The sequence below is a fragment of the Erythrolamprus reginae genome, chromosome 6 (genome assembly GCF_031021105.1).
Source record: "Erythrolamprus reginae isolate rEryReg1 chromosome 6, rEryReg1.hap1, whole genome shotgun sequence".
Classification (NCBI taxonomy): domain Eukaryota; kingdom Metazoa; phylum Chordata; class Lepidosauria; order Squamata; family Dipsadidae; genus Erythrolamprus; species Erythrolamprus reginae.
The window spans coordinates 45,025,784-45,043,730 of record NC_091955.1 but is presented as its reverse complement, the minus strand read 5'-3'; the positions used below and the strand labels follow the sequence as shown (position 1 = coordinate 45,043,730).

Below are 17,947 nucleotides of genomic sequence, written 5' to 3'. Positions count from 1 at the left end.
CAAAAATATCCTCCCTGTTTTCCTATTTACCGTATTTTCGGTGTATAAGACTCACCTTTTTCCTCCCTAAAAGAGGCTGATAATTTGGGTGCGTCTTATACTCTGAATTTAGCTCCCCCCCCGCCCCCGCACTATCTACTAATGATCTTCCCAGCTCTTACTTTGCAGGCTCTTTCATTGTTTCTCTCTGCGACAAATGTTTTCCAAGCCCTAAGTCTTTGCAGGGTTTTTTTTAATTGCTCTAACTTGCTGTGAGTAAGTTTCTTTCCAGCCCTAAGCAGGTGCCAACAATGTTCCCAGCTCTTACCGGCTTGCAAGCTCTTTCACTGTTACTCTCTGCAAAGAAGAATGTTTTCCAAGCCCTAAATCTTTGCAGAGTTTTTTCCATTGCTCTGCATGCTCAGACTGTTTCTTTTTCAGGTGCTAATGATGTTCCCAGCTCTTACTGGCTTGCAAGCTCTTTCATTGTTACTCTCGCAGAATAAAATTTTTAAGCCCTTAACTAGGGATAAAATAATGTGCTGAAGCTGACCAGACTAAGGACACTAGCCAGATGAATACCTGGTGAGGAGATTCTTTTCCCTATTGTCCTTCTCAAAAACTAAGGTGCGTCTTATATTACAGTGTATACTCTGAAAAATACAGTATATTTTCACTCTGCAGAATATTACTTAAACTTTCTATATTCTCTGTTGCTGAAGATCTTTCTCTACTAAATTCCATGAGAATAACAACATATCAGATTACAGATAAGGAAAACTGGGTGGCATTTGAAAAAAAAGACTTCTAGCATACAAATCCAAATTTAAAAATTCATTTAAAAGTTTGACAACATAATAATGGTTGCAAAAAATACCAAGTTGCAAGTAACTGTAGATGAAGCAGATTCACAAAAGGAATTTGATTTGAAAGTGGTAAATTTGGCAAAGACTGAAAGAAATATGAATTTTACAGCCTTAGAACCGAGTGAATTGCGCATGACTTCCCAAAGTTCAGGCCTGCAATCTTTTACAACAGCAGAAAACTGACTGGGTGGATAAGTGATAAATTAGTTTCCCCTAAGAAGATTGAAAGAGATTGGAGAATGGATTTATCATATTAACTTTGAAAACAATTTTATCTGGACTTCTTTGGAAGGATAGATCAACTTTGGAGAATGGATTTATTTTTTAAACCAAACAATAAAATAGAGATAGCATTAACACAGATATTTGATCCAGGACAAATTAGTGGTAACTGTAGGATTGATTTGCGATAGATAAGAAGCCATGGTGAATTTTCTATGAGTTGAATACAGTAATAGATTGTTAACAAAGGGTTTTGATATTTTACTCTTGCCTTTTTTTGTTGCTTTATCTGTTAACTATTTTTCATGATGACAGGTTAATTTGCTAAAAGAAGTTTAAAAGGGGGGGGCTGTAATAACCGAGAAACACGGTCTCCAAGTAAAATCCTTTTATTCTCTACAGGCTCTGAGCGAGCGGAAAAACACTTTCACTGTATACGCGAGTTAACAGAAGAAGCACGTAAGACAAGTAGCGCTTCTATTTAAAGACTTTCCCTCAGCAACAGCCGGCGGCTGACAGCTCTTCCATTTTGGCGCCCTCTACAGCAACCAATAGGAAGCAGGTAAACAATGCCTATGGTTTCTTTCAATTCTGCTTAACAACTCTTGTTTAACAAGTTAACCCAGATACAGAACATTATAGAACATTACAGAATTTACAGGATTTAACACCCCTCCCCCTTCTGGATGATTTTACAGGTATTCATTCGGACAAGTAAGTAACGAAGTCTTCTAAGTGAGGGGGTCTTCGCGAGGTCCGATCTGACCGTCTAGGGTCGCTCATGACTTGTGTGTCCACCGACGAAGATGGTTCCTCTCGTCCCGCAGACGCATTGCTTCCATGACCAGGAGATGGCAGAGCAGAGGCAGCGCTGGAATGGCTATTTCCCCCAGGTAAGTCCCAATCAACTGGTTCCGGGTTCCTGTTAGCCCTTGCGAAATTCCCTGTGGGGAGGGGATGAGTGTTATCTTTATGTCCTTCACTCTCGGCTTTCTCCACTCTCCCCCTAATGTGGTCAATGTGCCTTTTCCAGAGGCGGCCATCTAGTAATTTCACCATATATGTTTTGGGACCTGTTTGATCTTGCACAATGCCACTTTCCCAATGCTTTCCCGCATCAAAATTTTTAACATATACTTTTTGTCCCACGGCCACTGCGCGCTCAGGTATTAGTACATTGTCCGGTTTTAATTTGATGTAGGAGGGGTGCAGCCTATCAAGGGGGGATCTTAACCTTCTCCCCATTAGTAACTCAGCAGGGCTTTTCCCAGTGGTCAGACTAGGTGTTATGTGTTGGGTCAGCAAGAACGTGTCTAACCTCTCCTGGATGTCACCTGGAGCTGACCTCTTAATGGCCTCTTTGGCCACTCGAACATAACGTTCTGCTGCTCCATTAGACCACGCTGCGTGGGGCGATGTGAGGGCATGTCGGACTCCAAGACCAGCTAGGAACACTTCAAATTGTTTAGATGTAAATTGGGGCCCATTGTCTGAGACTAATATGTCTGGGCACCCATGTGTTGTGAATAACTTCCTTAATACATGTATTACTGCTGATGATGTGGTAGATGTTAATAGCACTATTTCAAGCCACCTTGAATACGCATCAATCAGGATTAAAAACATATTATTCCCCACTGGTCCAGCCAGATCAATGTGCACCCTAGACCATGGCCCTTGGGGACTGTCCCACTGTGCAGGGGTGGTTTTAGGCGGGTCTGGCCGCGTTTCTTGGCACTGGCCACATGTTGCCACCCAGTTCTCAATTTCTTTATCCAAGCCTGGCCACCACAAATATCCCCTTGCCAATGCTTTCATCCTCACCACCCCTGGGTGTCCCTCATGCAGCATTTTCATAACCCGCGGTCTCAGGGCAGTGGGGATAACCACTCTCTCCCCCCAGAGTATGCAATCATGCATAACTGATAGTTCTAGCCGCTTTGTTTTAAATTCACCTACTAAGGGATCGTCCCCATTTACTGGCCAGCCTTTTAGAATGTAATTCAAAATCCTGCTCAAAATCTTATCCCGCCTGGTTTCCAATGCCACCTCTCTGGCAGTGACCACAGGAGTCTTATCTAATTCAATAAGGAGCACGTCTGCAGCTGGCGCTGGGTCTTCTACTCTCTGTCCCAATGGACAGCGACTAAGGCCGTCTGCGTGATTAATAGTAGATCCCCCTTTATGGATGAGCTTATAGTCATATGCAGCTAGAAAAATAGCCCACCTGGACATACGGGGAGACATGAAGGGAGGAGTTGGCCGTCCTGTGGCCAGCAGACCCAAGAGAGGCTTGTGGTCTGTAACTAATTGGAAAGGTCTCCCTAACAAATAATGGTGAAATTTTTTCACCCCGGCTACCAATGCCAAAGCTTCCTTGTCAATCTGTGCGTAATTGCGCTCAGCCCCAGATAGCGTTCTGGAAAAATAGGCAATTGGTGCCTCCTGCCCATTGGGGAAGATATGGGCCAACACGCCGCCCACCCCGTACGGAGAAGCGTCGCATGTGAGCCTCACTGGGAGTGTTGAGCTATATTGCACCACTAAGCTATGGGACGACAAAAGATCTTTAACCGTGTTAAATGCCCGTTGTTCTTTCTCACCCCAGTGCCAATCTGTCCCTTTATGGAGGAGCCTATGTAGGGGTTCAGCTGCGGAGGCTTTCTGTCTTAGAAAAACAGCATAAAAATTTAATAGCCCTAAAAAGGCTTGCAGCTCCGCTTTACAAGTTGGGGCAGGCGCTTCTTTAATGGCTCTAACTTTTTCTTCTGTGGGGTGAATGCCCTCAGCATCTATACGAAATCCCAAAAATTCGACTGATGGGGTCCCCCACACACATTTCTCTGGTTTCAGCCGCAAACCCTTATCTCTCAATCTCGTGAGTACCTGTCTAATTCGACTGTGCAGCTGGGCAGAGTTGTCACCACAAATTAAAATGTCGTCAAAATAAGGGACCACCCCATCAAGGCCCCCCAATAAGCGCTCCATTAACCGCTGGAATATACCAGGAGCAACACTCACTCCGAATTGCAGGCGCGTACATTTGAAAGCACCCCTGTGCGTTACAATAGTCTGCGATAAGGCAGTGGCTTCGTCCACTGTTAATTGCTGGTATGCCTGGGCAAGGTCCAGCCTCGCGAAGATTTTCCCAGAACCTAATGTGTGCAACAGCTGTTGCACTACTGGAATAGGATACGAGTTGTGCTGTAGTGCCTTATTAATAGTGGATTTGTAATCCGCACAAACTCGTAGCGAGCCATCAGGCTTTAGTGGGGTGACAATTGGGGTTTCCCAGGGGGCATGTTCCACTGGAACCAATATACCTTGTGCTTTAAGTTTTGTTAATTGTTCATCTAGCTTACTGAGCAAGGGCAAGGGCACCCTGCGAGGTTTTAATCTAAGGGGAGGAACAGCAGGGTCTAATGAAAAAGAAATAGGAGGTCCTTTAAAGGTACCCAGACCAGCACGGAAAACCTCAGGAAATTCAGTGACAAAATTAGGGGCAGTAGAATATGTCAATTTGTTAAGACCCGTGACTGCTAACCCCAAAGGTGCCATCCAGTCCAACCCTAGAAGGGAATGATTAGCTCCGTCCACAACTAACAGAGGGAGAACATGGTGCACATTTCTAAAGGTAATAGGAACCCTGGTTTTACCCAACACCCTAATAGGGTGACCCTGGAAGTCATTGATAGCAATGTCCAAAGGTTGCAATTCGTCCCGTGCCAAACTTGGTACATACAAATGTAATTTATGCCAGGGCATTAGTGTATATTTCGAGCCAGTGTCCAATTCCATATGGCACGGCTGATGGTTTAAGAGGAGGGGGACAACAATTTTATTAGGGGCAGGAGAGTAAACTGCAGAACCACTGAAAAAGCGGTTACCTCTGGCATTCCAAGGACGGCGGTAACCCCGTCCTTGTGGCCGGAAAGGACGGTAGGCTCGTGGAGCAGCAAAGGAAGGCTGTTGACCTTGTTGAGAAGAGATGTCATCTGGCAAGGCAGCACGGCAAGCGGCGGCGATGTGGCCCCTCTTCTCGCATCTGTAGCAGAAGGCGTCCTTAAAGGGGCAGCGAGACCGTTGATGCTGACCTCTGCATCCGGCGCAGGCAGGAAAAGTTGATCGGGCTTGTCTTTCTGGCGGTCCTCGAAGGTAGCAGCAGTGCTCATTGTAGTCCTCATAGTCGGCGAGCTGAACGTCAGGTAGGCGGCGAGCCGAGGGACGCTGAGAGTCTGCTATCTTAAAAACAGTTTGCAGCTTGTCATTGGATTTTAAATCAGCTGCCGCAGCCTCAGCTACCTCAGCTGTCTGAGCAGCCTTAATCACGTCTTGTAATGTGGAATCTTCAGTTGCCAAGAGCTTGTTCCTTATGGTAACGTTTCGCATCCCAAAAATAAGGGCGTCTGTCAATCTGGCTTCCGGATTGTCAAATTGACATTTCGCCAAGATTGTGCGCAGCCTGGTTGCGAATTGGTTAATCGATTCCCCATCTGATTGAGACATACGGGAAAATTGATGCCTATAAACTATGGGCGGCTTAGTTGGTTTAAAATGGGCAGCCAATTTTGCTTGTAAAGTAGCCCATGGTACAGAATTAGGAGGTTCGGGATCTGTCAAAGTCCCGGCTAATTCAAAAATATGCGTGCCGCAATAATTCAAAAATAAAGCGCGTTTCCTGCTGTCCTCAGCCGTATGTAGACTGGCAGCTTCCAGGAATATCTCAAATTTAGCCATATAGGCTGCCCAAGTCGACCTTTCCGGGTCAAACAACTCCGGAGGCTGAATAAGCGAAGGGGTCGACATATTGATTTTTTTTCCTAAAAAAAAAAATCACCGCTAAGACCCTCGTCGCCAATGTAATAACCGAGAAACACGGTCTCCAAGTAAAATCCTTTTATTCTCTACAGGCTCTGAGCGAGCGGAAAAACACTTTCACTGTATACGCGAGTTAACAGAAGAAGCGCGTAAGACAAGTAGCGCTTCTATTTAAAGACTTTCCCTCAGCAACAGCCGGCGGCTGACAGCTCTTCCATTTTGGCGCCCTCTACAGCAACCAATAGGAAGCAGGTAAACAATGCCTATGGTTTCTTTCAATTCTGCTTAACAACTCTTGTTTAACAAGTTAACCCAGATACAGAACATTATAGAACATTACAGAATTTACAGGATTTAACAGGGGCGTTTAGCAAGTGGTGGGAAATTCACATTTTTGCAATATACTTATCAGTATTCAACTAGTGAGGATAATATATGTGTTTATGTTTTTTTTTACAATGCATCTTTTTTGTTTAATTTTTTTTGTTTATTTTGTTTTGTCTTTTGGAGCTATATTTTAAGAGAATAAAAATTACAAAGAAATAACAGGACTGTATTCTAATTCCTTAAACTTCCTTTTTAAAATATTTACTTCTTTATATTATAGATGTCCATTTCTGATAATTCAATGTTTTTTGCCATTTCTGAATTATTAATCTGATTTTCCTCAATTTAACTCTTCCAGATGGAACTGCAAATTTATTTAGTCAAGCTGCCATGGTACCCTGCCATTCAAATATTCAATTATTCTCTCCCCCACACACGCACTAAACAACCTGCATATTACCCTATGAAATAGGGAACATCTCAAAAACAGGATCCAGTAAAAGGTTCAAATAATTCCCTATTTCTTTCCACTAAGGTTTTCCAAAAACAGCACAAAACTTGAAATCTTAGAAATTAAAAGATAGTGCTATACTGACATCATTTCATAAGAGCAAAATTATTATTTGTATTTGCATTTGTATTTATTAGATTTGTATGCCGCCCCTCTCCGAAGACTCGGGGTGGCTAACAACAATATAAAAAGACAATGTAAACAAATCTAATATTAAAACAATCTAAAAAACTCAAATTTAAAGAACCACTCATACATACAAGCATACCATGTATAAATTCTATAAGCCTAGGGGGAAGGGAAGTTTCAATTCCCCCATGCCTGGGTTTTAAGGAGCTTGCGAAAGGCAAGGAGGGTGGGGGCAACTCTGATATCTGGGGGGAGCTGGTTCCAGAGGGCCAGAGCCACCACAGAGAAGGCTCTTCTCCTGGGTCCTGCCAAACGGCATTGCTTAGTCGACGGGACCCAGAGAAGGCCAACTCTGTGGGACCTAACCGGTCGCTGGCATTCGTGCGGCAGAAGACGGTCCCGGAGATATTCTGGTCCGATGCCATGAAGGGCTTTATAGGTCATAACCAACACTTTGAATTGTGATCGGAAATTGATCGGCAGCCAATGCAGACTGCGGAGTGTTGGTGTAACATGGGCATACCTTGGGAAGCCCATGATTGCTCTCGCAGCTGCATTCTGCATGATCTGAAGTTTCTGAACAATTTTCAAAGGTAGCCCCATGTAGAGAGCATTACAGTAGTCGAACCTCGAGGTGATGAGAGCATGAGTGACTGTGAGCAGTGAGTCCCGGTCCAGATAGGTCCACGGAGAGGTTGCAACTGGTGCACCAGGCGAACCTGGGCAAACGCCCCCCTCGCCACAGCTGAAAGATGTTTCTCTAATGTGAGCTGTGGATCGAGGAGGACGCCCAAGTTGCAGATCCTCTCTGAGGGGGGTCAATAATTCCCCCTCCCCAGGGTTATGGATGGACAGATGGAATTGTCCTTGGGAGGCAGAACCCACAGCCACTCCGTCTTATCCGGGTTGAGCTTGAGTCTGTTGACACCCATCCAGACCCCAACAGCCTCCAGGCACCGGCACATCACTTCCACTGCTTCGTTGACTGGACATGGGGTGGAGATGTATAACTGGGTATCATCCACGTATTGATGATACCTCACCCCATGCCCCTGGATGATCTCACCCAGCGGTTTCATGTAGATATTGAACAGCAGGGGGGAGAGGACCGACCCCTGAGGCACCCCACAAGGGAGTAACCTTGAGGTCGATCTCTGACCCCCCACTAACACCGACTGCGACCGACCGGATAGGTAGGAGGAGAACCTACGGAGAGGGGTGGCATACAAATCTAATAAAAAATAATAATAATAATAACCACTGGAGAACAATGCCTCCCACTCCCAACCCCTCCAGCCGGCGCAGAAGGATACCATGGTCGATGGTATCGAAAGCCACTGAGAGGTCAAGAAGCACCAGGACAGAGGACAAGCCCCTGTCCCGGGCCCGAGATCATCCATCAACGTGACCAAAGCAGTTTCCATGCTGTAGCTGGGCCTGAATCCAGACTGCTGGAAACCTAGATAATCGGCTTCTTCCAAGGACCGCTGGAGTTGGAGTGCTACCACCTTCTCGACAACCTTCCCCATAAAGGGAAGGTTGGAGACTGGACGGTAGTTATTAAGCACGATTGGGTCCAGGGAAGACTTCTTGAGGAGGGGGCGCACAAGTGCCTCCTTATAAGAAGCCAGAAAGGACCCCGTCCCCAAGAAGGCGTTGACAATCTCCTGGACCCAGCTCTGTGTCACCTCCTGACTGGTCGAAACCAGCCAGGAGGGACACGGATCCAGTAAGCAGGTGGCAGAACTCACAGCTCCAATGGCCTTGTCCACTTCATCAGGTGTCACCAGATCAAACTCTTCTCAGACATGTGGACAAGTACGTGTCCCAGTCACCTCGACTGACTCGTTGTCAGTCGACACTGTTATCCAATTGGAGTCAAGGTCCACCCGGATCTGAGCGATTTTATCAGCGAAAAATGTGTTAAAATCCTCGGCACTACTCTGCAAGGACTCCCCAACTCCCCCCTCGTTAAGAAGGGAGCGGGTCATCCTAAACAGAGCGGCCGGGCGGGATTCCGCTGATGCAATCAAGGCGGCATGATACGAGCATCTTGCCGCCTTGAGCGCCACTTTGTAAGTCTTAATAAAAGCTCTTACAAGTGTTTGATCGGATTCGGACTTACTCTTCCTCCATCGCTTCTATAGATGTCTCTTCTAGCGTTTCAACTCCCGGAGCTCCTCGTTGAACCATGGAGCTCTACGGGGTCTAGTGCCACGGAGAGGTTGCAACGGCGCAATTTGGTCCAGAGCCTCCGCTGCAGCCTTGTTCCACGCCTCAGCCAGAGACTCCGCCGAGCTGTGGACGAGTGTATCTGGAATAACTCCAAGCGCCTTCTGAAAACCTTCTGGATCCATCAGGCGTCTGGGGCAGAACAACCTAATCGGTTCCGCCTCCCTGCGGGGAAGGATTGGAGTCAGGAAGTCGATTAGAGATTAGAACTGCCCCTACTCTTCCTGCCTTCCGAAAACTCCTCAAAACCCATCTTTGTCGTCAGGCATGGGGAAACTAAACATCTCCCCTGGGCACGTCAATTTATGCATGGTATGCTTGTGTGTGTGTCTGTTATCATATGGGGTTTCTTTTCTTAAATCGTTAAATTTTAATTAATTGGATTGTTGTGACTGTTTTTACATGTTGTGAGCCGCCCCGAGTCTTCGGAGAGGGGCGGCATACAAGTCCAACAAATAAATAAATAAAATAAATAAATAAATAAGTCGAGCCGTAGTAGAAAATGGTCCGACCATGACAAAGGCAACACTTCTAAGCCCCTTAATCTCAGACCATTACTCAGCTGCTCAGAGAGGAATACCATGTCGGGTGCGTTCCCTCCCTCGTGAGTCGGACCCTGTACTACTGGGGGTCAGGTCCATGGCTGTCATGGTGGCCATGAACTCCTGTGCCAGTCCAGAGGCTTCGCCGAGTGATGGCAGGTTGAAGTCCCCCAAGACGATAAGTCTGGGGAACCCCACCGGCAACCTGGCTACCTCCTTGAGTAGCACAGGCAGGGCTTGTGACACGCAGCTGGGAGGCAGGTACGTGAGAAACAAGCCCACCTGAACCCCTAAGTCCAACTTCACCAGGAGGGACTCACAACCTGCAATCTCTGGAGCAACGAGTCTACGTAGGCCAAGGCTCTCTCTGGCTATAATAGCCACTCCTCCCCCCCTTCCCTGGGGTCGAGGCTAATGCCATAACTGAAATCTGGCTGGGCAAATTTCAGAGAGAAGAACTCCGCCCTCCGGGCCCAGCCAGGTTTCAGTCACACATGCCAGGTCGGCCTCCTCATCCAGGATGAGATCCCGGATGAGGAGAGCTTTATTTACCACTGACCTGGCATTGAGTATCAGCAGCTTGAGCCCAGGGCCAGAATTACACTCATCACCAGTGCCCAGGGTTGGGTTCACAGGGTCGGAACAAGGGATTGTTATTAAGCAGCGATCCCTCGTTCCCCTGGAATGGCTAGCTCTGTGGCCCCCGCCATATCTGCCTCTCCCCAGCAAGACCGGGATATTCCGGCCCTTCCACCACCCCAGAAAATCAGTGCCCCCTCCCCCCTGCCTCTCCAGTGTCAGGTAGACTAATTAAATCATTCATACCATTTTCATTTGTTTCATCCATACCAAAATCCCACCCAACCCACCCATAACAGTCACTCATTTCATACATATTCCATCTAATTTAAACCCCCCTTCCAATAAATTAGTTAAAATATTAATAATTAATTAAAAACTCCATATAAATTCCTATTAATAATTAATATAAATATCAAATTATTCTAAACTAGTGTACCAAATTACATTAAGTTACTCTTCAGATCTTAAAAGAATAACATATTAATTATTAAAAATTGGTAAAGTGCAAAATTATAAAGTGCTAAAAATATATAGGAAATAGTTAACAAATCAATTGTCCATCAAATCAGCAACACAACATCAGTTCTAAAAGGTGAGTTTTGGGAAAAAGATATTCAAGGGAAAAGATGTTCAGGGAGAAGACCTAGCATATTGTTCTTCAGGGTTTTTGGTGCGAGCCACTGCCACTGGCTGGCACTCTCGGTCTTTCACTGGGTTCTCAGTCCCTTTCACTCCTCTGCTCTTACAATGTTTCCAAGTCTCCAGTCCCTCTGCAGTCTTATAAGATTTTAGTAAACATTCCATGTGGTCTCAGTAGGGCGAACTTCAATCACTGTCTCAGTCTCAGTTCCTCCTTCTTCCTTCCTCTTTCTTCTCCTGCCTCTCACTACTTTATTCCTCCACAGGCCCTCCGGCGCCAGGTGCTCCCACCACACAGCTCCTCGGCGTCTCGGGTCCATACAGTGGAGACAGGACAATTCCAGGCGTCACCCCTCTCTCTCTTCTTCTCTCGGCACACGCTCTCTCCTGCCGTCATCCATCTTTCCTCACACACTCAAGACCCCTCCAGGGGACTCCCAACTCCAGGAGACTTCCTCCAAAAAAACCTCCTCCGAAGTCTGGGTCATCCAAGCCAGTTGGCTCTTGGTTGGCTCGGCTGGCTCCCTCTCCCTGGCCGCCACGGTCCTTCACTCTCCCCCTCTCCGACTCATCCAACTCACTCCTGGCAGCACAGCTCAGCTGTGAATGGCGGTCGTCATTCCATCGCGTCTCCCCAGGCGTGTTCGTGGCCAAACAGCTCAGCACCGCCATGAACACCGCTGAATCAAGAATCTCCCAAAATGGGGACACTTTGCCTCCCCAAATCTCCAAAACAGGTATGCTGACTCAAACGGGGGGTTCCTATATTCGGTGTTTAAACCGTAGTCCGGTGGAGCTATAATTCCACCCTCCTTCTCCTTCCCCCACCGGAACCGGAAAATTATGTGATGAATATCCCATCATCCACATGAGCCTTGGCTGATAACTAATATAGATTTGTCTTGTGAATTATATTCAGCTGAGCTTATAAATTACCTGTAATGCCCTGGTGTACCAGGACTCTCTTCTATGCCAAACTGTACCTGTATTATTACAAACATTAACTTCCATTATGTATGTTTCACCTGCTAGCATGAATATTAGAAGCTGCAGGAGGAAAAAACAGGTGCAACTCTCATTCACAGGCAAAGTTCAATGTCACTATATGCGGTGTTGGAAAATAATCAGGGGTTAGGGTTAGCTGGGAACATTGTTGGCACCTGCTTAGGGCTGGAAAGAAACTTACTCACAGCAAGTTAGAGCAATGGGAAAAAAACCTGCAAAGACTTAGGGCTTGGAAAACATTCTCCGCAGAGAGAAACAATGAAAGAGCCTGCAAAGTAAGAGCTGGGAAGATCATTAGTAGACAGTTAGGGTGGGTGGGAGGAGCTACATTCAGAGTATAAGACGCACCCGGATTATCAGCCTCTTTTAGGGTGGAAAAAGGTGCGTCTTATACACCGAAAAATATGGTAAATAGGAAAACAGGGAGGATATTTTTGGATATTTTGAGCCAAGACTAAATTTAGGTTGAGCCGACCTAAAATAATTTAAAAGTTAATAAAATGCAAAATCCCTACAGAAAACAATATCCTTCCCATTCCATTCTCACCCAAAACTTTCAGGACATAGAACTTTGTGGGGCTTGTCTCTTGTCTTTATTTAATGAACTATCTAGGAAAATTATGTTCTACAATCTCAGGTGTAAAAGTGATCTTATATATAGCAGCACCATCTCATTTTCAAATTTGCTCATGGTTAAATTTTCAGTTATTTGTGACCACAAGGATTGTGTAGCACGGCAACTACTTGCACTATTGAAAGTACTACAGACTAGTGAGTTTATGGCCCGCTATTAGACTAATTCATTCATTGTTGAATTCTTATTTATCATGCCAGACCAAGAAAGAGCCAGATCATAGCAAACATACAGCAGTCTGCAATTATTTTCAAATTAACCAGTGCATATCTCTTCTTAGTTAAATAATCTTCAAGTGTATTCTCAAAATGATGTTCATCATTCTGAGAGCATTGGCTATAAAACAGTTTACATGTTGAATGACAGAATGGCTTAATGAATAACGTTTGTACACAGAAAAAGCTAGTAATATCATTAAGGTTGGCCCATGCAATGTGCTTATATATAATTTATTTGCCTTGATTAATTCTTAGTAAGTTCTCACAGTTTCTTTATTATACAACCTAGTTCTGTTAAAAACATCTATTGATTCCATTGCGATTCCAATGACATTAGCTGTTATTAAGTTCATAAAATTACTGTCTGCTTCAGACACTGCCTTGATAATACAGTCGTGGAAGACATATTGCCAGCTGAGAAATAAGGCTCCTAAGTATCACTTAGGAAAATACTATACATACATATATTAATAGAACATGCTTTTCTATACAGAGATTTTCCCAATGACAATGCATGCTGTCATCAGAAATCATATGACATTACAAATCTATATAACTTCATACTATCACTTTTGTATTACCTTAAATGCATAGTTATTAAAAGAGTTTCATTCAGATATGATAAGAAGTTAATCCTGTATGGCTGGTATAGAACAACTGTCCACTTTAGTCTTCTGGTTATTTTTTTTTTTTGCCCCCACCACCAAATGACTGTATGCAACAATCTATTTTAAAAATTTGTATGGAAAAAAATCCCTCATTAGATAATTAGTATCATGCTTTTATAGTTCCCAAATAATCTGGGGGGGGGGCAAAATTCTTGAAAAGATCTCTACAAGTATTTCTCTCTCTCTCTTTCTTTCTAAGATTGTTCAAAGTACTTATAGGTAGTCCTTGACTTACACCTCAATTGAGCCCAAAATTTATATTTGGGGCTAAATAAGACATTTATTAAGTGAGTTTTGCCCCATTTTACAACTTTTCTTGCCATAGTTGTTAAATGAATCATTGCAGTTGTTAAGTTAGTAACATAGTTGTTAAATAAATCTGGCTTCCCCATTGACTTTGTTGGTCAGAAGGGCATAAAAGATTATCACAATATCCCAGTACACTGCAATTGTCATAAATAATTGCCAAAGCATTGATTTTTTATCACATGACCAGAGGAATACTGCAATGGTCATAACTGTGAAAAACGGTCATAAGACTCCCCCCCCCATGCCGCTGTAGTAACTTTGAATGGTTACTAAATGAACTGTTGTAAGTCAAGGACTACCTATAGTTGCAGCTATTCTGCTTCTCATGTAGCAGTGTCTATAAATTTATGAATAAAACATATTTCACTGCAATTTAACTCTGATGTTATCTATGTATCACTGTGAGCAGCAATTTCTTTCGCTGATTCATGGAAATTGTGCTCAAAAACAAAAAAAATAAGATTTTGTTTCTGGTTTTCCTTTGTCTTGTCTGAAATGTTTTACTGATCTTCTAAATAATTATATATTATATTATATAATAAGTATATTTTCTTTTATGTACACTGAGAGCATATACACCAAAGACAAATTCCTTTTGTTTCCAATCACACTTGGCCAATAAAGAATTCTATTCTGTTCCATTCCATTCCATTCTATTAAAGCATCCAAGTCTTCTCAAAGCCTAGTGGTATCTTGATGTGTTTGTCTATAACCTTCATTATGTCTAGCTAACACAATCTTGGATGGAGGTGATCTGAATTATATTCCAATATGCCTATGATGGTGCAAGTCTGTGTAGTCAACATTGATATTTTGTTCCATGCCTTCCCCCTTTCTTTTTAAAAAAATAAGTACTATAATTAATTGTAAAGTTTTTTATTTTATTTTCTGATAATTCTGAGTGCAAAGCATGGAAAATGTAAGCAGGCCTGTTATTCGTATTGCTAATATGCTGTTGATGCTCTTTCCAAATAACACTAAAACAAATGTGCTGCAATTCAGGCTTATTCATCTCAAATATTTTACTGTCCAGACCTATAAATGCTTTTCTTATGAAGAAGAAAACATGGTTTCGAGTATGCATAGTACTCAAGCCTTTTCCTGGGATCTAATTATAGCTGCAAAGTGTAGCCTCTAAAGCACAGGGAATGCTTTAATGAGTTACATGTGCAACCTTGGAACCTTCTTTTTCCATTCATCTCAAAAGCACTGCACAGACCATTTTGTTAGCCAGTTACATGCAAAAATGCAAATCATCCATCTCTACCCTAAATGACACAAAAGATCTAGAAATTGCAACTAGTTATATAGTAGAACCAACAACAACAACTACATTCTGTCAATTTTAGATTTGCAAAGGCAATAATTTTATCTTCAGATGATTTACGTTGAAAGGTGCTGGTTTGTACAGACTATATCACATTGTGGTCCCACTGAAATGACAAATATATCTCACTGATTTCAGAATGACCAAAATATAACGGTTACTTGGATCAAATATGTTGCCTTTCTTGAATGTCCACAATGGGCCACAAAGAACAAAGCTATCAGAAAAACATTAACCCAATACAAGTATGTTGCGTCCTACAATGAATAATATCACATAAACATATTAGATTAAAGCTAAGGAAATTTGGGTTTAAATTCCCATTCAACCAGGAAGTTCACTGGGTGGCCCTTGGGGCAGTTAATAGTTCTCATCCTAAACAACCATATAGAGCTATTGTGATGATAACAATGTGTGGCAGGAAGCATACAATATAAATGATGATGTGGATGATGATAATTAATATAGTTTGGATGCAAATTTAGGCAGTTGCAATGAGGCAATGAAGGTAAACTTTCTTGTCTCTTCCTTGCAATAGTAATGCCTGAAGAAGTCAGAATTGTGCTTGTGTCTATTTTGGAGAATCCCCTGCATCACTCTACTGCCTTCTCAATTCATCACTGTTCCAAACCCTATGTACCATTTTCAGGGGTGGAAGACGAGGCATGGGAAGGAGAAGGCAAGTAATTTCTTTCTACCAACCTTTTCGCCACACAGCTAAGTTTGGATTCAATAAGATTTGTAATTAATTATCACAACCAGTGAGTGGTTTAACTGAATATACACTAAGTGATGTTAAGTAACTTAATTCATATATGATGTAGCTCATATTTATTGTTTTTTTGCCTTATTATCTTGGATTTAGTAAACCATGGCTATGACTCAGAATTATGTGAATTTACTTGATGTGCTATGATTGAAACAAATTGTGATTTTCCATAATTGTAAACTCAGTGACTGTGACCTGTCACATTGTAACAGAGTTTCAAATGACTGTGAGCTAGCATAAGCAAACCAATCATTATGATTTGTAAGCCATAATACAGGTAGTCCTCAACTTACGTGAGAAATTTCTTAAGTGAGAAATTTGTTAAGTGAGTTTTGCTCCATTTTATGACTTTTTTTTTGCCTGGTTTGTTAAGTGAATCACTGCAGTTGTTAAATTAGTAACAGGGTAGTTGTTAAGTGAATGTTCTCATTGACTTTGTTTGACAGAAGTTTGCAAAAGCTGATCACATGCCCCAGAACACTGCAACTATCATGAACATGAGTCAGTTGTCAAGCATGCGAATGTAAATCACATGACCATGCAGATGCTCAACAGTCATAAGTGGGAAAATTGGTAAGTCATTTTTTCAGTGCCATTGTAATTTCAAACCACTACTAAGTGAACGGTTGTAAATCGGGGACTGCCTGTATAGAGTTCTGTGATTTGTGTGAACTCAGGGAGCTATGATTTATTCAGTTAACAAGGGTAAAAGAAACAATGATATAAGGTAGCGTTTGTATATAAACACTACAAGGAAGGTTCTTTTTATTGTCATACTTGATTACTTATAGTTGGACTTTAAAAAAAACCTTTTTATATAAAGGATTTTCTTTTTAAAAAATGAGTAATCAATAATAATTGGATTTTTAAAATTAACCAGATTCCTTTTAAAATAAAATTAAAAATGGAATTCATTATAATAGGGAAATAAACTCTGTAATGTGAGCAACAAAATTAATATAATATAATTTTATATTATACAAAGAAAAATACTAAACACATTTATTTTGTCTACTAGGGTAAGCAAAGGATTTTGTGTATGTAGGAGTCCTTGCCAGAACAGCTGTTTTGGGGTGGTTTGATCAAGAATTGAAAGTGTGTGTTTCTATGCACAAACCATAATGGAACTGTGTTGTTTAAGCAAAGAGCAGCAAGGAAAATGCCCATGATATGGATGGCTTCGTAAGGAAGAAACGAGAGGAGGGATAACACTGGAAACACTGGAAGTGGGGACAGAGGGATGTATCAGGCTGGGATATTAGCAATGGGAGATGAGAGAAAGGAAAGTAACTGTATGTTAGTAGAGTGGCAGGCAGCCCATCAGGATAGGCTGTGCTGGGACACTGGCAGTAATAGAGAGGTCACAAGGAAGATGTTGGGAAGATTGGGAAAAGGTGACTGGGTGAGGCAGGTGGTGTAGTAGAACAGTCCAGGGACAGCAGTAGTAGTAGTAGTAGAGAAAGAGGGAGAGGAAGGGAAAGAAAGAAGGCAATGGGAAGATGATGGGAGGACTATACCATCCTGGGAGCGTTTGAGGGGAAGAGGGGGACATCTACCAGCCTTGTCCTATTTGTCTGCCTAACTCAGAACAACCAACGCTTTCAGCACTTTGGGAACCAGGGATGGCCTGTTAATCAATTTGTCAGAACCCCTGGAACACACTGGTTTATTCCAGCTCAAGTCCCCAGTATTTGTCCACTTTCAGTCTCTACAGACCAAATGAAGAGCAGGTAATCAAGTAAACTTTATGTAACAGGAAAAAAAAACCTCCCTATGGGACGGGGAGGAATAAAATAACTTCAGTGGTTAGGGACAGTAAATTATAAACTATTTATCATCATTTCTTATTCTCCCTTCAGATGGGTAACTGGATACAGCCCACTAAGGCCCACTGGAAACAGAATGTCACAAAATATAGAATGGGATGGAGGGGTGGAATGGAAAGGAAAGGGAATGTGGAATCCCTGGAAAAACATTGTCAATGCAAAGGAAAAATCTAAATAGGAATAAAATGATGTCAAAATTCTATTTGATATATAGATCATGATCTCCTATTCAACCAAATGACAATAAATATTAGGATAATCTATTTCCTGAAATATTCTTGTGTACTTCCACTTTATGCCTTTTTTAAAAAAATAATTTTTATTGAACATTTTCAACATTAAAA

The 17,947-nt window shown here is 42.7% G+C and overlaps 1 protein-coding gene and 1 long non-coding RNA gene across 2 annotated transcripts in view; both read right to left on the bottom strand.

The window, feature by feature from the left end:
- DYRK2 (dual specificity tyrosine phosphorylation regulated kinase 2) overlaps positions 1 to 17,947 on the bottom strand; it is a 36,124-nt gene that overhangs the window by 10,473 nt on the left and 7,704 nt on the right. The gene's annotated exons all lie outside the window — the stretch shown is intronic.
- Positions 1,441 to 5,041, bottom strand: LOC139169424 (uncharacterized). The gene is made up of 2 exons (XR_011559471.1): positions 4,955 to 5,041; positions 1,441 to 2,011 (listed from the first exon to the last, which is right to left on the bottom strand). It is a non-coding gene; the product is annotated as an uncharacterized lncRNA (long non-coding RNA).